Below are 23,096 nucleotides of genomic sequence, written 5' to 3' on the forward strand. Positions count from 1 at the left end.
AGCAAATGACAGAGATGAGCTATAAACACAGGTCTATTGGCTCCAAATCTCTTATTCTTTCCCCAGAACATCATGTTTTGTAAACATATAATTATCAAGAAAATCACCTGTTTAGGCTACTGATTAAGGGCTTAGGAAGCCACAAGGACATGGGGAGAGCTGGGACGGGTTCATGGAGAAGGCAAACTGGGGGTTCTCCTTTGCCACCCCAGAGCATCACCTCCTTGTTCCACTGATGGGACAACTCATCATGGGCTGCTTTGTGACATGTCTTGTGTTGCTGTCTTGGGCAGTCATTTCCACCTTACAGTGAGAATTAATTGTTCATAGCTTGTCTTCCTTCCCCAGTAGGTTGTTGGCACCCAAAGACTCGAGCACAAATCTCTGGAATCCAAGTCCTGCATTCCCTCCATCAGAGTAAATGCCATCCCAGTACGAGAGTTTAAAGTACCTGGATTCCTTGAAAATATCTGGGGTCATTTTATGGCCATAAGATACCGGAATAATATCACTTTGTATTTATACTGCAATTCCTTTTTATGTTGAGAAAGATTGGCTTTAGCCTTGACTGTGCCACTAATTTACTATGTGATCTTAGACAAGTCACTTCTCTCATAGGGGCATCAATTTCTAGATTTGTAAGTGATGGATTTGATGTTTATGGTCTATAAGTCTCTTTCTAGTAGCAGCCTTGCATTTTTCCGGTAAGTTCCTTGATCTGGGGGCACGCAGACATGGAAGGCTCGGGAGGGTCCTATCCCTGCAGGTCAGAAAGATTGCATTGTTTATAGAGGATTTAAAAACAATAACAAAACTAAAGTTCCTCCTTTATTTTCAAGTCTAAATAACATAAGTGATAGAAAATTATCCCCACTGGGGCAGACAACTCTCCTCTTTTGGTAAGTCCTTGCCTTATTTTCACGCTATACTGCCGTTGCAGGGGACATTGCTAGGCCTTGTCTTATGACTGAAACGGTTGAAGACACAAAGAAGGCAAGTATTTGAACCCACGTTGTGCTGACATAGCTAAGGGTTGGCTTTGGATTCCTATTTCTCAATCCAGAGGTCTCTCCTCCAAGTCATATCCTTTGTGAGCTGGTCATTCCTACTAATGACAACGGACTTTGCCAGGACAGACAGGAAAATCTCCTGGCTTAGAAGAGAGCATTTCCTGGCTCTATCAAGCAAGTATAGTGGTGCGGTCTGGTTTTATAATTTTTAAAAGCCACTTGAGACTAGCCTCAGTTCAAACTCTCTCTTGATTCCATCAGTTACAAAATATCAAACAGTTACCTAGGGTTTTAGAGACTAGCGCTCTGGGCTCAAATTCCGAACCTGGCACGTGTACATCAGGCAACCCAGGGCAAGCTCTGTAAAATGGGGATAATGTTACTTTGACCAAAGTGTTGCTGGAAAGAATGGATAGATAATTTTCATTAAATCGCTAGTTCAGTGTCTGGCCCACAATAACAAATGTTAGTTTTTTCTGTTTCTGATGCCACGGTGAAAATTAACAGCCAGCTCAGTCCAAGTCTTAAAGCAAACGGACGGCGAAGGGTCCTTTCTGCCCCAGGGTTCAGAGGGTGGGCGAGTCCTGGAGGGCCTTGGCCTCGGCAGTTCTGTGCCTCCATAATTCAACCCACGTGGTGACTTGCTGTGTGGACACACGCTGTGCTGGGGCTTGCAGAGCCTCCAGCTGGGAGCGAGACTGAGGAGGCAGCTACAATTTTAGCTCTAGCTTGGAATTTCCTGGTTTCGGGGGGTCTGGAGTCCGAACCCTCCCTGGTGCTGGTGCTGCTTTTGCTGCCAGAACCAGGCGGTAGACGCAGTGTGTTTCCACCCGACCGCCCAGGGCGAGGCAGGAGCCCTACTCCTGGGCCCTCCAGCGCTTGGGGCTGGCCAGGGTTGGCTGGGCAAGCTCCAGCAGCTCCTTCCTGTGCAAATGCGTGTGCGCTCAGACAGTCGCATTGCTCAGTCAGGCTTGGGTGGAGGATTGTTTGTTTCTGCCTGGGAAGGAGGAGACAAGGCTCATACCCTCCCTAATAAAAGGTTAATTATCCTGTCCCTGGGTCCTGAAATCCAGTTAAAGACATCGTGGCCTCCTTGAACCTTAATTTGTACCTGGATGGGAAAGGCTTCCTGGCTCCTGAATGACTTATGTTCTTGGAGTTGCAAGAAATGCAATCCAAATCAGGCTAATGGAAGTACATAAAAAGCTACATTTTTTGAAGTATATAGTGGATAGCTCACCAAAAAAAAAAAAGAAAAAGAAAGAAAGGGAAAAAAAGCTGAACTGTCAGGCTTTAAGGAGAACAGAAAAATACCAGGACAGCTTGAGGATCGCAGTGGCAGCAACTCATGGAAAGTCTCAGGATACCTCCAGAAATACCCAATACCAATGATTTGTGAACTTTTATATAATCACTCAAGATTCAAACTCCCCCAGAGAGGGAGTCCAATTGGTCATAGTAAAGAAGGGCCCTCGACTGACAGCCTCCCCAGATTTGAATGTCCTGAAATTGATTTGATTGGTTGTTATTCCCCTAATGAACAAACTCTTGGAACCAGCTCACAATAATCAAGCTCATAAACAATAGATGTATAAACCAGATAACAGTGAATCAAATTACAGAGTCACTTCTACATTTGGGGTATAGAAATTATTTCTACTTGTTGTCAAGAATCTCTTCCCTCACTTCTTTCATGGTGTCAACATTCAGGAAAAACTAAGTGAGGCATTAAATATTTGTTCAGAGAATATGGGAATGAGTGATCTTGGGGATGATATTATCCATTCTGAAGAATAATTCTGACCATCTTGTTTCTTTGTTCCATTTTTTCTAGCTCCATTCATATTACTCCTCATTGATAGCTCATTTATTTGGCAGATATGACATGATACCCGTTGGGTGTCTGAATCGATGGCCTTGGGAGCTTACCAAGGCTACCCCGATGGGACTCACAACTTAATACTTTTATCTGAAGAAAGCAGGTCTGTCTTTCCCCGTAACTGCAAAATGTCTTCTTTAACTTAGTTATTCTTTCCACAGCTAATCGTGTGCATAGAGACATCTGCGTGGTTGTTGGAAGCCTCCAAGGAGGGTTGTAGAAACTATTTGTAGCAGATATTTTATCAAGAGAGAGTGGAGAACAATATGCCATAGTAAATAAAGAAAGTTTACTGTTGTTATAGTAGTTTACTGAGTTGTCTTACTAAATAGAACCCCACACCCCATCCCATGTCAAAACAAAAATAAAAACAACATGAAAAGATCCCTTACCAGACCATTATTCTTGAACACATGTCAAATGCAACAATTAAGCATGTGTGTTCTTTAAAAGGCATGAGAGATACTGTTCTGGGCTAGTATGTGTATTTTGAAATTCTACTTGGTTGTGTGAGCCAGTTGGATCCTTACATACCACAGCCTGCAAAATTTTGCTTATTCAAACTGAGATTGCTTCAAGTATTGCAAAGACTATTAAAGACACGTTGATAATACATACAAGAGATGTTTGTGCAGGTTGTTAAGTTAACAGGAAACATAAGGCCTTAGGCTGTGTCTGGGTCTGTTCGATGCCAGGAGAGTAGATATTTCCAAATATAGACAGATTGTGCGACACTTTAAATCATGTTGAATTAAATAACAGCCCCTCTGTAAATCAGAATTCAGACTTCCAGCGATCCCAAACATCTGGAGTAGTACACAGGTAAATCATTTAGTAAATAGAGAGATAGACAGACAAATATATGGGTACAGATGGAAGCACATCAAGCAATAAAGTGTCCACAAATCAGCAGTCGAACATTTACTTCTATGGGGTGGCATATCAGTTATGAGAGTACCATAAAGATAACTGTGTCCTAGGAACAAAATTAATCATTCTAGGGAGTTCTCAGGAGGTTAACTTGAGGAAGACTGTGGTGGTTGCTTGAAGTTCTGGACACCCACTGCCCTTTGCCCTGCCTTGCCTGTCTTGATGTTTTTCTGTCCTAGTGTCTGAGACAGTTGATCACCATCATAAAGTCACCAGTTCAAGAAGGTCTTTGTTGTGCTGTGATATAGAAGGAGTGCGAATAGGCTGAGACTTAGTCATGTGCTACGGGTGGAATGTTTGTGTCCCTCTAAAATCCATGTTGAGCCTTAATCTCCAGTGAAACAGTATTAAGAGGTGAGGACTTTAGGGGGTGATTAGTGCCTTACAAAAAGGCTTGAGGGGGCGAGTTCACCATGTGAGGACACAGAGTCTAACCTCCAGAGGATGCAGAAACAAGGTGCTGTCTTGGAAGCAGAGAGAAGCTCCCATCAGACACTAAGCCTATAGCTACCTTAATCTTGGAGTTCCCAGCCTCCAGAACTGTGAAAAACAAATTTCTGGTGTTTATAAATTACCCAGTCTCAGGTATTTCATTATAGCAGCCCAAATGGACTACGACACTCATATTCTGGAGGACTTTGATGTGTTTCAGAACGTCTCACATGGAGGGGACACAAGCCAACCCACGCTAGTAACCTGGGGATGTACAGTGGCAAATTCAATCCTTAATCCTTTGAGAACATGTACTATCCTAACTCTGCACCTATGAAGCCAAAGGCACATCTAACTGTTCGGGAGGAATGATTCAAAGGTAAGAAAGTCAAACTTCCTCAAGTGCAAAGAAAAATAGTAACTGGTGCAGGTGTCCACAAAGGTAACACTTTGGGGGAAGGGACAATAAAATGGTCCTCTGGTGAGAGCCCTACGAATTTTTCTGGGGAGGATCTGCTGCTATTCATACAATAGGAATGTTATTCTTGACAAAAAGGAAAAAGTAGCAGTTAAAATAATGCTGGAGAAACATCCTGGGAAGTGTGTGTAAGTGGCTGGCCAAGAAATAGCTCCCTGGTCTCCATGCACAGACCAGAGAGTGCCCAGGGAGGCATCCACACAGGTGATGGAGGTACCGCAGCTAAGAGGAATATTGGGATAGTTTCAGAGGGTGAGTCAACAGTACATAAATGTAAAGTTTGAAAAACAAAGTGAAAGCAAAAATGGGAGAAAAGGAAAAATTGTTGAACCATTTGAGGGAGAGTGGAATTAAAGGCAATAAATGGCTAGAGGAGAATGAATCTGAAATAGGGCCATGCAGACCAAATGTGATCAAGGTCTGCTTTTAGGGAAGCTTAGTGTTTGGGGCTTGGTTACAACCCTTGTCCTATCATTCAGAAGTAGGGAGCCAAGCATTTGGCATAAAGAGATAGAAGCCGTAGTGTATGAGTAACGACTGCAACAGCATAGAAAGGTGTCGTGTATTGAAGCCCTGGAGTGCTTGGCTCTGCTGTGTTCACGTATTCAGTTATCACGGTTGGGTTGAGGGTCTGAATCTTCTGTGTGTGATGATAAAGGCTACCATATTAGCTCTCTTCTTTAACTCCAAGTGGTCAGTGAGTTCCAAGGGTGACTTCAAGTTACACCCTTGCTGAGAATAGAATCTGAGCTGCTACAGAATCAGCTGCCTCTATTTATAAACTAAGTTGGTTTTGCAATTAGTAATATGAAAGAATGGACTTGCCCCATTTTGGTTGTCATGAATTTAATATGTATTATCTCTTGGATGTCATCTACTGTTTGGGGATTTTTTGATAAAAGTCATTTTCACTGGGGTTGGGTGATATCTCATTGTGGTTTTGATTTGCATTTCTCTGATGATTAGTGATGCTGAGCATTTTTTCATATGTTTATTGGCCATTAGTCTACCTTCTTTTGAAAAGCTTCTGTTTGTGTCTTTTGCCCACATTTTAATGGTGTTGCGTGAATTTTTTCTTGCTGATTTGCTTGAGTTCTTTTTAGATTAGATTCTGGTTATTAGCCCTTTATTAGATATAGAGCATGTAAATATTTTCTCCCATTCTGTAGGGAGAAAATATTGTTGTCTATTTGCTCTGTTGATTGTTTCCTTGGCTGTGCAGAAGTTTTCATTTTAATCAAGTCCCATTTTTTTAATTTTTGTTGTTTCTGTGATTTCCCTTTGGGTTTTCCTCATAAATTCTTTGCCTAGGGCAATATCTGGAAGAGTTTTCCCAACATTTTCTTCTAGAATTCTTATGGTTTCATGTCTTAGATTTAAGTCTCTTATCCATCTTGAATTAATTTTTGTGAATGGTGAGAGATGTGGATCCTGTTTCAATCCTCTACATGTGGCTATCCAGTTTTTCCAGAACCATTTATGGAACAGGGATTCTTTACCCCAGTGTATATTGTTGTCTACTTTGTCAAAGATCAGACGGCAATATGTGGATGGTTTTATATCTCTGCTCTGTTCCATCGGTCTATGTCTCTATTTTTGTGCCAGTACCACGCTGTTTTAGTTATGATGGTCTTGTAGTGTAGTTTAAAGTCTGGTAAAATGATGCCTCCAGATTTGTTTCTTTTGCTTAAGGTTGCTTTGGCTATTCAGGCTCTTTCCTGGTTCCAAACAAAGTGTAGAATTATTTTTTCTAGATCTGCAAAAAATGACATTGGTATTTTGATGGGGATTGCATTGAATCTGTAAATCGTTTTGAGTGATATGGACATTTCAACAATGTTTTTTCTGCTGATCCATGAGCATGTTTTTCCATTTGCTTACGTCATCTGCAGTTTCCTTCCTCAGTGATTCATAGTGCTCTTTGTAGAGATCTTTCACCTCCTTGGTTAGATATATTCCTAGTTATTTTATTGTTCAATTTGTATACATACTAACATATTTAAGCTCTTTGAATCCTAAATTCTACATAGTGAAAAATCTTCAGTTAACATTTCCTCCCAAATAATTTCACTGAGAAACTCTTTCCCCCACCATCACCCCTCCAATAAAACCATAGAATGGGTGTTCTGCAGAAAATCTCACCAGGAACTCTGAAATAAGTGACTGTCATGCCACCCTGATTAGCAGAATAAAGTTGTTCTTGTCATACTATGCCTCTGGGACAGATTCTTGATGGAGGACATTAACATTTAACATTTTCCCTTAACCAATGCCTTTTATTTTTATTATTTAGTTATTCATTTATTTTAGTGGAAAGGCTTATTCGCTGTGATGGGGAACTTTGACTACCCACAATATGTGATGCCTGGAGGACGGTACCGAGAGGTGTCTTGCAGGGCAAACACATCTGCACCGAGAGGAGTTTTTCACTTTTTATCCCAAAGCTGGGTGTTTCATCCACACACTGAGAATCGCTCTTATGAAGTTCATCTGCTCTTTTCCTTCCTGCTGTTCCAACTTGCTGAGCACCAGGGGCACGAAGCGACAAAGGGAGGCACGTGGGGTCACAAGGAGCCGGGCTCGGCTCCACCCATGCAGACTCCAGGCAGCGCCCACCCCGCGTTGCATTCCCGAGCCGCTTCTGCGGGTTAATGAAGACGTCAGCCCCCAGCCTCAGCCACGCTATGTGAAAGAACTACTTACTGCCTGTTCCATCTCACTGACTTTTATGGTGATATTTAAACCAAAACGGTGAACTATTACACTTCATAGCCTGCAAATAAAAGCAGGATGTTAAAAAGTAGGGGCCGTAACCCCTGATCGGGCTGAAATGGCTTGTAATCTTGGGACGACTCGGCTCCCCAGGGCGGGGGCCCCGGGGCGCTGCGTTAGACCCCGACCATGAATCCCGGGATCTCTCTGCCCAGCCCGAGCGCTCGTACGCGGCAAGCAGCCCTTAGGACCTGCATGGCGACAAGCACACAGCAGTGGCCGGTGGGGAACAGAGAGGCGCGCACGTGGGAGCCTCCGTGGAGAGACCCTCTGCGCAGGGACCCTGCGTGATGCTTCGTCTACAGTTCTCGTATGCGGTCTGTGACTTTATACATACGACCTCGGCTTCTGACCTCAAGCCCTGCGTCACACTCCCCGGGCTCAGTTTTCCCCAAACGCAGCTGAGGTCCTTGAAATGTCTTCACCTCCATCGCTAGAAGGGGTGGGGAGGAGTGGGACGCGGGGGTCCTCAGAGCGGCAGCCACAGCCCAGTGCGTGCATCAAGGATATTACAACCTGCTTTAAAGCACTTTGTGATGATCTTATTAATGGAAACTGAGATTTATTTTGTTTGCTTGTTTGAGTGAAAGTTATGTGGACACATAGCAAAAGTTCAGGTATCATTTGTCTTCGTTTGGGTTCTCCCCAAAGTAGATGCTGAGATAGGGGTCTAGATGTAACAGAAATTTGGGCAGTGATCCCACGACACGTGGCCAAAGAGTGGGGGGTGAGGCAGGAAAGGGGACACGAATAGGGAGGATGGGGAGTGGGACACTGCTGTGGGCAACTGGTGCTCCTTCCCACTGGGCTGGCGAGACACTGGGGAGGCACCCTGGAGCTGCCTGACTGGGAGGTCAGGGTATCTGCCCACAACTGCCGTCCCTCGTTGGTTCAAGTTTGTTTCCAGACACTTCTGATCCGCCCCAAGTCAGCAGAGCAGGAGGAAATATATATAGAGAGAGATGGCAGGGGTGGGGAAGACACAGAGATAGAGAGAGGGGAGAGAGAGAAGAGAGATACGAGAGACTTGAGGTCAGAAGCCAGTTATGTATTCATATATATAAAGTCACATACTGTATATGGGGACTGTAGACAAAGCTGGGGACAACCTTAGGGGGCTAAGGGAATATGGCTGACGGGGTACAAGCAGGGATGGGACAGCATCTGTGAAGGCACCAGATGATAAAGTGAAAAAAAAAAAAATGGTTACTTTCTGTCAAAAAATCCGAATCTGATTTCCCATTGTTAACTACATATAACAGTTTCTGATGTATCTTGTGAAATGTTCTCTTTCTTTGCGTATATATACACATACACATGTGTATATTTTATATGTGTGTATATATATATCTTTATATGTATCTGTAACTTTGTTTTCAAAACATACATAAGCATCTACCTCATTCTTTGTGACAGTTATGTATTATTTCATAGAAAGAATATAGCAAAATTTATTTTGTGGTATATTTTAATAAACAAGGATAAAAAATAATTCAAAAATTAGTAAACATTAAAAATTATAATTAATGAAATAGGTAAGAAAATGTAATTTAACTTGTTTATCTTTACAGATTTTTCTAATACATGACAGTTCAAAGCTCAGTGGCTGCCATTAACTAAATTGGATTGTTCTTATCTTCTTGCTACCTATCTGCTATGTAACCCAGGAAATGTCACAAAATTCTCTGAGCCTTACTCTTATTTTCAGACTCCAGCTACACAGATTACCTACCTAAAATGTTTGTGGAGATGATCAAATTAGACGATTTGTGAAAAGAGCTCAGCATGTCAGAAATGCTCAATAAACATTACCTGTTAGTATTCTGTTCCCCAAACAGAAGGAAAACCAAAAATCCTTTGTCAGGCTGTATATCTTAAAGCCAATAAGAAAAAGAATCAGTCATTATAACTGCATAAACTGTGCTCAAATTTTAAAAAATACTTGACTGCATGTTCTTTACATTATCTAAGAACTGACTATATACCAGGAATAGTAGCAGGTGCTTTCAGATACAGTATCTCAGTTCATGCTGAAGTTGATGGTGTCTTCAGTTCCTTCTCTCTGTGTGCTGTTGATGCTCCTTACATTGAGAGATGGAGTCTAATTTCCTTCCTCTTGTACCCAGACTGGCTGGCCTTAGAGTTCTTCTTGACTGGTAGAATGTGGCAGAGGCAACTTTCAGGGCCTTCCAAGTCTATGTTATAAGAAAATTTAGAGCTTCCACTTGGGTCCTTTGGTTCTCTGGTTGCTGGGGGAAACCAACCACCATGTGAGAAGTCCAAGTATCCTGAATCCACCATGTTGTAAGGGAGCCAAGCTAGTTCTGTGGTTGCTTGGAAAGAGAGACGCTCGACCAGCACCCAGCCATTTCAGCCACCTCACACCATGCATCAGACGTTTCAGTCAAGAACCCTTCAGTTAACTCCACCCTACTGATTGCAACTGAACCAGAGACTCTAAGCAAGAACCGTGTAGCTGAGGCCAAACACCAGAACCATGTGAGATAACAATAAAGTTTAGAGGTGGTTTGTCACAAAGCAATAGATCACTGGAATTGACACCCAGATCAAAATGCAAAAGTAGGGCACCCAGGCTCTGCTGTCCATCTTATTTTATGCACCAATTATGCAACAGGTTTTATTGCAATCTAGAAAAATCTATCTTCGGTAATGTCAATTAGTGGTTTTAGAAAATAATCGGAAGATGTTGCCCCATATGTTAATGCAAACACTTTAAATTCCACTATAACCTTTTGTTTAGAAGAATTTTATTCAGGATAAACAGCTCTACTTAAATATTTTAAGGGATGTAAATATGAAAGTTCTTGAAATTAATACATTTATATTGTTTTTAAGCAAAAAAATCTTATAACAAAGTAGATGTTTCCAAACATCTATTCACTCATGTAGCAGATATTTTGTTCCATATTTTTAAAATGTCTCCTTAATCTTGAAGTGAGAGATTATATGTATTATTTACTATTATTAGCATCATTATTATTATTTAATTATCTGCCAGATGACATTATACTGAAAGGCACTCTCATAGCAGAAAAAAATGTTTAATAAATTTGGAAAATTTGTCACTTTATAAAAGAAAAATAGATAATTTCAAATCTGGCAGCTTTTTTAAGTTCTTCACTACATTAAAAATATTTTTATTATCACTCTATCTCATTATAAAGGTAAATATTCTTTTGTATTTTAAAAGATCTTTTTTTCTTACAAAATTAAACATATTGATGACAACCTGTAAACATTTTTGTGCACTTAATGGCTTCAATGTTTTTCTTTATTCTTTGTTTTTTTTTTTTTTTTTGCTGTAGACATGATGACATAGTCTGAATTTCATGTCCAAAGCTGTCTTTGTAATCTTTCTTGGAGATTTTTTAAAAACTAGATTCTAATCAATCAGCCATTCTATCAATTGATCCATTTATAGTTATTTATAAAATATTGCTTTCATGATGAAGTCATTTATTGCTTATATATCTCTTCTCCATTACATATATTCTTTAGTGTAAAAAAAAGTTCTTTCTGTATTTCATGTGACAAATTCCATAAAGAAAGAAATGTTAAAAACATCTGTACTTTCACCCAACTTGTTAGCAAACCTCACACACCAAATAATTTCTTTTAACACTTGACTCTTTAAATTTTCAGCAAGGTTTTCTCTGTATTTTTTAACAGCATCTGCTGACAAAGGGATGTGTTTTTATTTGTCTCCATATTGTTTTCTGTGTATTATTTCAGCTGTTTCTCTCATGGTGGGAAGATTCACTATTTCCCCAATGACTTTTTTTTTTTTTCTTTTTTGGCTTCACTAATACATAGTAAAACTCAAAATAGTCTTCTACATGTTTAACAATAAGTTTAGCGAAATTTCGTCAAGTACTTGGTTGAGTATTGTGTGACTTTAAACATGGCTGAAAAAAATATAGTGGTGTTTCCATGTCTGGACGTTTCATTTTCTAATGTCTTGAAAATTGTGCCCAATTGTGCCAGCTATATTGGCTCTCTTATAGGTGACAGATTACAATGGAGCAATGTCAGATTTAGTGAGGCGGGGTGGGGGGGGGGGTTGGGAGTGAGCAGTTGCCACGATTCAAGCAGAGCTGATAAGATAAAAGTTGGGCAGAAGTTTTAGGGGTAAGGAGGGAGGGACGGATTTGAGAGAGGAGCCTCAATAGTTCCTGATTTTCTTAAGTAAATTATATTTGAAAATAATAATAATTACTGTCATCCAACAGAAGGCAATTTGAAATTATTAAAAATAAATAGGGAAAAGCGATGCAAATCTTTACACACTTTGGGATTGTAAAGAAGAAAATGAATAGGAAAAGGATGTTAATTTCCTTACTGAGGTCTCTTTAGAGAATGATAAAGTGGAACAAGTGCAAGATACACAGAAAAAGATTTTAAAATTCTGTTTCTCTATATCTATCATTTTATGTATTTCCCATGTCCTTGGAAGTTTCCCTTGACAGATTTCTCCCCTTTCTGGACTCTTCAAACAAGCAAACACCTGAGGCTGATGTCCTTTCTCCCTGCAGCATTTTCCGGTCCTTTCCCATTGGTGCAGTCTCGTCTCCTCTCCGGATTTCTCTTCTTACATCCATGTATACTCTTGCTGTGCTGAAGAGAACGTTCTCTTCCTCTGATCTTCAGGATAGGACCCAGGAAGGAGAGGGAGGAGGACTAGGGAGCCACGAAGGGAGGCAACAACTCTAGAATTCTCTCTAAGGAGCAGGGGAAGAGGCTGGCAATCCTCTTGTGTTGTGCTATTTTTCTTTGTCTTGTAATAAACAGCACACATACACAAAGGTCATGACCTTGATTCTTCTCGGAGAAGGAGTCTGTGATTTAAGATTAAGTGAGGTAGGTGGATAAAGAGGGTTCGTGCAGGGTATTGACCTTGGATGTGGGAGCTGAGCCAATGACTGCGTTTAATAATTCCATGAGTTAGGCCATTGGGGGCTGAAAAAGTGCTTGATGAATGAATGTAACTAAAACTCTTCTTCTCCCTCTTCTCTCTCTCTTTTTATGAAAAACACAGAGGAAGACGATTACAACATCCAAGAGAATGAGGAGGCTGCAGAGGGCTCCCAAGCAATGCAGGTTGATACTATGGGTTGCTCATGTGTCTGAGTCCTACTCTGGGCCATCAGTTCTCTGGGGACAGAGATGTGTTTTGTTTTTCTTTACGTTCCTGGTACTCAGCAGCAGCAGCGTTTCAAACAATATGGAGATTCTCCCTCCCAAATTTCTTCACTTTCAAAGCTTGCTTTATTTTCTATAGATATAGAAATTTGTAAAATTTTCTATGTTTTCTATTGTTTGTTATAAATGAATAAATGAATGAATGTGAGAAAGAGGAAAGATGACTCCATGCGTTAATCCTATCCATCCAGGTTTGTTAAGCTTCCTGTTCCTTCCTCACCCTTCCTGGTTGTTTTGGCCAAATCCAGGTTGCACAGGAGCCTGGCTGCTCCACCCTGTCCCACTGACTTACAGCCAGAAGGAACAGAATCTCATTTCTTAATAATCCCAGCCCCCTCACATGCTCCCCCAGTCCCACCTACCCATCCATCCTCACTCTATTTCCACCTAACACACACTTTCATCTATTAGCCCTAGTTTTGCCAAGCCTGCTTCTCATTTCTGAGCCACATCCCCTCCCTTCCTTCCTCTCTCTCCATTTCTTTTCAGGTTAATTTATCTGATTATATGCAACACGCTGCAGCCATGTTAAGACACCAACTGAGTTTCCACTTGGAGGCTTGGAGGAAAGATTACCATTAAAACGTGACTTCCATCCACTCAGCTGAAATTACTATTGATTGCCAAAGAAAAATATTTGTGCTGTGAAGCTGGGAGCTATGATGTTGAACCATATTAACATAATGTTAGCATAGCTACGGGTGTTTAGTAGCACGCAATCAGATTTGAAATGAACGTTGATTATAGATGGAGATTAACGTTCACATATTCATAGGAACACAATGAGAAGAGCAATTTCCTTTCTACTACAGATCAATGGTTTCCCCATTCAATTATACAGCTGTAATAATTGCATTATGCTGAAATATTTCTTAATGGCTAATTTCTTTCCTTTTGTGTGTGTGTATGAGCTCTTTTGTCAGTGATAGCTTCTGCAGCCCGAGGACAGCATAAGATGTTTTAATCACTGGTGCCATTTTGCAAGCTTTGACCAAACCAGTAATTTCCCCCTTTTCCCCTTCTTCACTATCCTCCCTTATTATCACCCAGAATTGCTTCCTGGATGATTGAAACCTACGGACTTGCCTCAAGTCTTTTTTTCCCCGTTGGTTAGAGAGTGATGGCAAAACTAGAAACCTACAGGGCCATGGGTTGCTCAGATCTTTTTTGCATATTTGCTGGAGATTCTTTGGAGGAGAAAGAGATGAAAACTGATGAACACTATGCATAAGATGTCCCTCCCCCAAGTGACTCCTCTTTTAAAGACCATTCACTGATTAAAAAGCAAACAAAAAAACCTAGTGTTTTTTCCGATGCTCTGAGCAGAACTCTGAGGCCTGAGGAGGTTTCAGTGTCTGCTTTCCTGATTCAAGGTCTTTTTCAGATCCTCAAAGTCTACTTAGGCTGCTTCAGGCACATCCTGAAAGTGGAGGAGAATTAACACCCTTAGGGGCCACCCTCAACCAGGGGGAGACTGCAGCTGGTGGATGCATGCCCTGACCTCTCAGAAGTCCTGCAGAGTTGAGAACTGAAACCACAGCAAGCACCCTTATGTTGGCATTTCCTTCCATCTTGACTTGTTCTCCCAGCTCCTTCACCATTGTTTCCTGGGCTCTCCCCGCAGGTAAACCACCTGCATCCAAGCTCTTTCTCAGTGTCTGCTTACCAGGGAATCTAAACCAAGTCAGTAAGTTTGGAGACTTGCCAAAGACTTTGGAGGCAGACTGGCCGGGCTGAAATCCTGTCTCTGTTACTAATCTGTCCTGTGATCTCGGGCAAGTGAGTCCCCATCCATGAGCTTCTGTTTTGTTATCTATAAAATGGGTATAATAATAGAATCTGTCTCAAAGCATTAAAGATTAAATGAGATCTTTGGGCAAGGACTTAAATAACCTTATTTCTCATCATTAGTATTTTTATTAGAAGTATCTAGCACAACGTAGACACTCAATGAACCATAACTTCCTTTCTGTCTTTTATGCTTGAGACAAAATAGGTCTGGGCATAGCAAACACAATCAATATGTTTATTTTTTTTAATATAGGCAACATTATTTTTGCTGGTCTGCTATATGTAAAGAAGCAATACGTGGGATGTAGTTTTCATGGTCAAGGTTGTTAAAAAGTCTTGGCTGTCAATTCTATTCTCTAGAGCCTTTTTAAAACACATCTCCAGGGAAAGAGGGGATTTTGTGCTTCCTGTGTCCTCTCAAAGGGGTGCAAACCTCAAAGGAGAAAAACACATCAATGGACAGAATATAAAAAATAATATGGAGCCTATATATTTTTAAATCATCTATTGACAGGGAAGGCATGCGTATCTTGAAACTGGTCCGGGGCAGGAAAACTATTCAATAGAATGGAGACAGCCTGGGATTTGATGTGAGGTATTTGGTAGGGATGAGTGGTCCCCAAGAAAGATATCTCTATTCTTTGGCCCCACTAAAGCCACTATTACACATTCTTTAGCTTCTCAGTCCATCACTCAAAAAGAATTTACCGGGTGCTTATTGCATGCTAAGCAAGGTGTTCAGTAGTAGATAGACTCTTGAGCAAATAAACTTAGTTCCTAGTTCTTATAGTTTTTATATCTAGAAAAGAACTACTAAACAATCACATGAATATATGTGAAATTGAGATTCTGGCAATAAGAAGGAAAAATTCATTTAAGGAGAGAGAGAGATTCAGAAGACAGGGCAACCCTAAAGGATTGATGCATAAACTGAGACCTGAAAGAAGAACAGGATTTAACTTAACTGGGAGAATCGTGTGGGGAATGGAGCTTCAGCAAGTGCAGACAGCATGACTCTGGGCAAGTACTGAGCCTTTTCAGCCTTAGTTTTCTCCTCTGGAAAATGGGGATAAGAGCAACACTGAGCTCAGAGGATTGATGTAACACGGCAATCAATGTAAAGCATTTGCACAGAGTCAAACACAGAGTAAGAAGTCAATATAAGTTCTTTTGGGGGAACTCAAGCAGGAGTGATCTCATCTTGTCGACTGCCACTTTCTCTTTGCTCATCTTCCTAGCCTTTGCCCCTTTGATTTGGCTCAGATGAATCTACAGAGGTTGTAACTCATGCCCTCATTCTTCTCCCTCAGTGTCAAATTGGGATTTACATATATGTAAATTAGCAATTTCATTGTTCCCTCTCAATAGCATCTAGTAGCAATATCTTTCTGATGGGAACCCAACTTCTGGTGAGTATGGCCACTCAGAGCAATATGTCTCCATGTCAACTTGTGGACTCCAGCAGTCCCCAACCTTTGTGGCACCAGGGACCAGTTTCATTCAAGACAATTTTTCCATGGACTGAGATGGTGGGGGAGGGAGGATGGTGAGCGATGGGGGGTGACTGTAAATGCAGATGAAGCTTCGCTTGCTCACCTGCTGCCCCGCTCCTGCTGTGCAACTTGGTTCCGAACAGGCCAAGGACTAAACTACACGATTCATCCAATTATATAATTATATGTACACATACATACAGACATATACATATATGTACTATGTAATACACTATGTAATTATATATCAATGCGTGTGTGTGTGTGTGTGTGTGTGTGTGCATGAGTTTCTTAGATTTCCCTGTTAACAAGACTTGTTTAGATTTTCTTCTTCAGGAAACAGCCATCAAACAATAGCTGGTATTCTACAGAGGGGCATTGCCAGAAAATACTAAGGGAGAGGAGAGAGATGATAAAAGAGGAGAAGCTGCGAATGAACAGGGTAAATACTCCAGATTAGCAAAACATACATAATGCTAAGTGCCTCATTAAAAATCTAAAAATCAAAGAAGAGATCGCCACAATTTCCCAGATTTGCTTATTTGTCACATGTGGTTGATTTCTTCAAGAGAAAGATGAAAACTGAATACAAACCAGCCCTGGCCCCTGCCTCCACCACCTGCATTTATGTCTCAGGAAATGGATGGCGATTTCCAGGAACAAACTTCCCCAGGATGTAAAGAGTTAAAAGAAAAGAGTCACCTTTGCTAACACTTTCACTTTTTTAAACAAAGCAGTACAGCCCAATGTGTAAAAAGAAAAGCCTGACTTAGGAGTTGGGCAGAGAAGCGTTTGATTCCAGATCCTGCTGTTTCTCACTTTTTGATCTTTGACAAGTTACTTAAATTTTCTGGGCCTCTGTTTCCACATCTGTACGACAGGGCTCCTGCTAGTTCCTGCTTTACTCCTGCTCATTGTGAAAAGCCAATGGCTTGGGTTACCTACTTTAGGTCGAGTCTGTGGCAAACACTGCATAATAATAAGTCCTTTGCATCATCACCCCGTGTGGTGCTCACCACTATTAATATCATTTCTGCTTCACAAATGAGGAAACTGAGGCAGAGAGAAGCCCATTTCTATACCTGGTGAGAGAGGTAGCCTGAATTTGAAACCAGGCAGTCTGGCTCTAAAGTTCACCCTCCTAACCATCAGGCCGTGCCACTTTTGCAGTAAAGCATTTAATGTAGAGAGTGGGCTTTTGTTGTAACATAAAGGTTTAAAGATCAAATGCGTATTACGCAAGTTAGCCAGACATTTCACGAATGCCTGGGTTTGGCATTTTAGGCCTCTCACAATTCTACTTCTTGTCATTGTTACTCCTGAGACTACTTGCAAGAATTTTTCCCAGATGCACAGATGTCACTAAATGTGTCCTTCAAACACACATGGCCCTCGCCTTTCTCAAGCTAGGAGAGAGCCACAGAGTTCCGAAGAACGTGTTTGGTTCCCCCAAACAATTACACCCTCCACGTCTCTGGTCAAGTTACTGCTCTGCTGGCCCAGTGACTTTCCACTTCACATGGAGCCTGCCTCTGCTTAGCTGCCCCTGACTCCCAGTGGCCTCTGAGTGGCTCCACACTGGTTACCCCCACCAACTGGAGCCAGAGCCGTAGTGGGGACAGGCCTGGTCAGATAAGGCAATGCTCTAGGTCTTCTATACACGGCCAGTCCAAGCCCTAAGATCATCAAGGTCAAGACAAAGGTCAGAGGGGCTAGTCCAATACCAAATGCTCACATTGCATGCAGCTACACAATGCAGTAATGGCTGGCAAAGACCAGAGGCACAGGCCATCAAGACCAAGAAGGATGGGGAGACTGGTGGCATAGTTCATGAGGAAGACTCAGGGTGGAGGCAGGGTGGAGGCAGAGTGGGCCCACCCATGCATGCTGCACACACTGGTTCTTTTCATAATCTGGCACAACATCCCACCAAAGCCAGCTTACTAATGAGGTAAACACCTTGGAAAATAGAACATCTGAGCCTCCCCAGATGAACCAGCGTTTATGGTTCTAGTGCCAGAACAGGTGAGAGGAGGTAGGCATGAGATGCCTGAGGGTATTGGAGGTGGATAAGGAGTTTAACACGTGAGTGTAGTGTCATGACAGATGCATACATACAAGTAGTGCATATATAACTTAAAAGGTATCATTCCTTCTACAGAAGCCTTAAATAAGTTAAGACATGCATAAAGCATCCTTAGAGATATTAGGATATTTGGGAACACAGCTTTAACATTTTACTGGACTACTAGATGCAAGACAGACTCAAAATTTGTATTTGATCAAATAATCAGAAGATAGGAAAGAAATTTTACTTTTAGCTATCACCCAGTCAAATCTCTCATTTAATAAGAAGGAAACTGAGTCCCAATACAGCGGTTACTATGCTATTCTTAGGTAGGCTTTGGAGAACTTTCTCTGTAAAGGACTAGACTGTAAATAATTCAGGCTTGGTGGACCATATGGTCTCTGTTACAACTACTCAACTCTGCCGTTGTATTGCAAAAGCAGCCACAGACGGTATGTAAATGAATGAGTATGGCTGTGTTCCAATAAAACTTTATTTACACAAACAGGTGGTGGGCTGGCTTTGGCTTGCAGACTACAGTGTGCCAATGCTTTTCCTAAAGCCTGGCAATCTTTAAAAACTCATCATTTTGTAACATATTATAATGTTAATGATATAATATATTATAAAGCATATTTTAATATATTACAGCTTATATATTACATACTATATTTTAATAATAGAATACAATAGAGTAGAATAAGAAAGAATAAACCTCTTAACTACATAAGATTCCTGGAAATTATAGAAACCACTCTTTTTGGTCTACATAAAATAGGAAGTATCAGTCATTTAAGAGTTAAAACATTAATCTCAGGTTATTTAGAAAGGTAATTTTCTATAGATTTGCACAGAGGTATGGAATTTGACCTACGGCTTGATTTTCTAAATGCAGAAGCACACAGCATGACCATCTATTCAAAGGAAGCCAGGAGCAGTCAGCTTGACAACTTGGGGTTGGAGGTCATATCTGGAAAGGCACAGGTAAAATTCAAGGCTTTATTACAAATGAAGGGTAAATTACCTTTCCAACGATGTGTCTTCCCTTTACAGGCTGAGGAGAATTCATGGCTATTTCTCACGAGGGTAGGAATCTCTAGAAATAGAAAGTCCTTTAGGGCTAGTTTTGGTTAAACAGTACATTGGGAAATAGGTGTGTTTTCTGATGCCGTGGTTTTCTTGTGTTTCTTCCACATCTAGTTGTCTCTACTTTACTCTACTTGCACGTGTCATTCACAAAACTGACATCACAGTGACAGTAGCTTGGATGTGAATGTTTCGTAGCTGGCTAGCTGCTGCAGAAGAACAAAGCCACCTGCCTAAATGGCAGTGAGTGCTCTGCAGTCAGGAGTGTTAGGAATGTTGGAGAACGCTCTGCATTTCTTCCTGATCGTCTAGCAGTGGCAAAAGGCATCTGTGTTTCTCCTCTTTGCAGAGACAGCCCGGCAGACACACTGAGAGAGTAGATTTCACATCAAGTTTTCTGAGCTATGGATGGGAGAGGGCCTGGGTCTAGGGTAAAGATCCTGTTTTTACCCTAATAAATACAAAGATTTTGGATGGGAAATGCATGGCTCTGTGCCCCAACTCTACAATGAACCGGTTATGGAACCTCTTGGACCTGAAAATAGAGCCCCTAGTTTTCTTAGTATTAAATGAGATAATAAATGCAAAACACATAATCTGGTTCCTGAAACCTCATGGGTACTCAATAAATAAATCTTAGTTAAAGATATTGTATTATAATTTTTGTTGATATTATTTTGTTTAAAAGTCTTGCTCTTGTTTCCTGATCTTTATAGTTTAGTTTAAGGCAATTCATTCAGATTCATCACCCAGCGTCTTGCTCTGAGATAAATTCTTATAGAGTGATTCGCCCCTAACTTCCTGCACTGATTCTGTGATTTCCATCTGCCTCTTTTCCTTTTAGAGTCTTTATCCCACAGACACCTCAACCTCACAAAAAGATTTTCTTTCTCTCATACTCTAGGAGCCCTTTCTTTTGTTCTGGATGTGAGAAACTTCATCTTGGCTAATTTTCTCAGTCTTTCTGAAAATCTGCAAGGATTCTCTGGATTGGGGTGATAAAGTGGTCACTCTGTTCTATGGGGAATGTATCTCTCCTTAAAATCACATTGGATCCCAAAGACTCCAGTTTGGATGTTACCAGTGTGTAACTAGCTTGAAAGAATACAAAGCAACTTCTTGCATCCTGAATCACATAATCTAGGCAACACCTTTTGCAGTGTGTCTAGTTACTGTTCCAATTTTACCTATGTGGAAAGGGGAGAGAAAAAATAGTTCATGTAACAATTTCTCTAGTCCTTCCACTCCATGGCTCATGCATCTGAGGGTCTCGAGTTTCCTAGGACAGCTTACCTTGTGAAATTTCTGGATATATTGATGAAATGTTTTGAACTTCAGACTTTTAAACATGAAAAATGACACAAAACAAATCCTATATACATACATAAGCCATGCAGTTTACATATACAAAATGTTATGTGTGATTCGAGTGATTTCCAAGGGTACTTTTGTCTATGTGATTTAAACCATAGGTTAAAACCTAACTTCAATGACAAGGCAAGTCCACTGTATTGTTAAATGACTGTGCCCCATCAGCCCCAAGCGATGAACTGTGGAGGATACAAATCTATCATTCCCAAAAGCACTCTCAGGGATTAATATAGAAGGAGTGAAAACCATTGCGTTCCTTGGATTCTTTCGGTTTCAAGAAGCAGCGAGTTGCTGCAGTTGCTTTAGGGAGTGTGACTCTAAGGCAGGATTTCTCAGCCTCCCCACTGTTAACATTCGGTGTGGGTTATCTGTTCATGGGGGTCCACTCTGTTCATCGTAGGATGGTTAGCAGCATCTCTGGCCTATACCCACTAGATGCCAGTAGCATCCTTCCTCCCCAGTTGTGACAACCAAAAATGTTGCCTGACATGGCCAAATGTCCCCCGGGAAGCAAAATCACCCCCGGTTGAGCGTCACTGCTCTAAGGTTACAAATGGGGATACCTGAGCCAGGCATCTTGGAGTGTGGCTGGGCCTCAGAGACCCCAGGGAGCAGCGCACGGCTGGGCCTCTGCATGCGGAGGGAGACGGGTTCCTGCACTGCAAGGGCCTATGGAACCTCCTATTGCTGGCCTAGTAGCAAGAGGGTGTTGAGCTCACTGCAGGACTTGCTCTGCAGTCCACTCACGCCTGGGGCTGCCTGGCTCTCCCCCACCTCCTGGGTGGCCTCCTCGCTTGCTGCTCTGTCATCTCTCCTGCCCGCGGCTTTGACTATCACATGCTTCCACTTTTGCTCCTGCTCCTGAGTCCCTGTTGCCCATCCATTTTGCAACTCAACTTTATAATAGGAAGAGTCCTGTGGCCCTACCTCTTCCCATCTGGGGTTTCTTGTACCTCGTTTCTCAGAGGTCCTGAACCACAGCAAGGCTTGGCTGTCTTTGGGGAGATGCACACTGCTGGTTCCATTGGGCAGGATGGAGTAGCCTCATGGGATAGGGCCCCCTGGAGTTTCTCTGCTTAAATGGGGTCTCTGCTTAAATGGGGGCATTGTTAGCACCATGTTTGGTGCCTGGTGCAGTCATGGATGTTAATAAGGACACAAATCAATGAAGAAAGGGAAATGCCATTGCTAGGTGCCTTGTGTGCTCCTTGCTTTACATATACCATTAATTCTCCTAACAATCGAATGAGACGGGTATGGCCATACCCTGCCATATGTATGACAAGGGACAAGGTGGAGAGCTGTGTGAGGCGCCTGCATCCATCCACACACCAGAAGGGACCCACAGGCTGTGTGGTTTCTGCTTCAGGACTCCATCCTGGGGGTTTGGAATCTGTGTACTAGTCCCAGTAACCCAAATCCCAAGAGGAAATGGAAGTTTAGACAGCAGCCAGAAATGGTGTTAGGAAAGTAGCAAGGGTGAAGCTAAGGAAAAGTACTAAGGCTTGGTTGGCTAAAGGAGAACACTGTCAAATTGTAAGCTAATCTCTCTCCACTGCCATCCTGCGACCCTTCCACACCTGTCTCCCCTCCCCAAATCAGAATTACTTATAGCCTCATCTTTGTGCAGAAATCACTACTTATATGTCTCTAGGACAGAATTTGCATTACTCTATTTTATTTAGGAGAAATACTCTCCACTTTATTGGTGGAGGCATGTTTTCTCTAACCTTACAGCTAATACATACAAAATACCTGACACATAGTAGGTGATCATTGAGTGAAATATGTCTCTCTCTGGCCAGGCTGTGCATTATGTTTGTCCATTGATTAATCCTGAGAGCTTGGGGAAGAGTAGGGAATAATGACAACTAACATTTAATGAACACTTATGATATGTTGTGCACTGGTCTGAAGGCTTCCTAGGTCCTCCTGACAACCTTATACTAGATACCATTTTTGGCCCCAATTTGCTGATGAAGGAACTGAGGGACAAAGAGGTTAAACAACTTATCCAATGTCACAGATCTGTGAGATACAAGAGTCAGGATTTGAACTTGGTGCTAAGTCTCTCTTATGGGCATAAGAGTAAGGCGGTGTGGCCTCTGACCTTGTGAAGAACCATCAATCAAATAGAGATTGAACCTTGATCTCAGAAGCCCAACCTCAAAGGGTTAATCCAAGCTCTAAATACCCTTAAGAGTGCCTGAAATATGGCAGAACTCAATAAATGCTAGTTATTGTCATTGTTAAACTAATGCTGTTATCACACTGTACTGGTAAGTAATGTTTATCTTCCACAAATGGTTCCTCCAAGGTAGGGGTAGTGTTTTGTCTTAGTAAATCACACAGTAGCATGACAAAGGCTCAACAAAAATGAAAAAAAGAAAATAAAAAAAGAATAGAAGGTAGGCAGTGAAGGCCAAAGTGCGGTTTATCTTTGTGGACTCAATTGAATGTCCAGATGTCACAGAGTTACTCACAAGAGTTGGGAAGTCATGCATTAGCTTTTATCCACATTTTATAACTGAGCTTATTTTTTTCAAAATTTATTTACTATTGCCTC

Source organism: Lemur catta, chromosome 17 (genome assembly GCF_020740605.2).
Source record: "Lemur catta isolate mLemCat1 chromosome 17, mLemCat1.pri, whole genome shotgun sequence".
Classification (NCBI taxonomy): Eukaryota; Metazoa; Chordata; class Mammalia; order Primates; family Lemuridae; genus Lemur; species Lemur catta.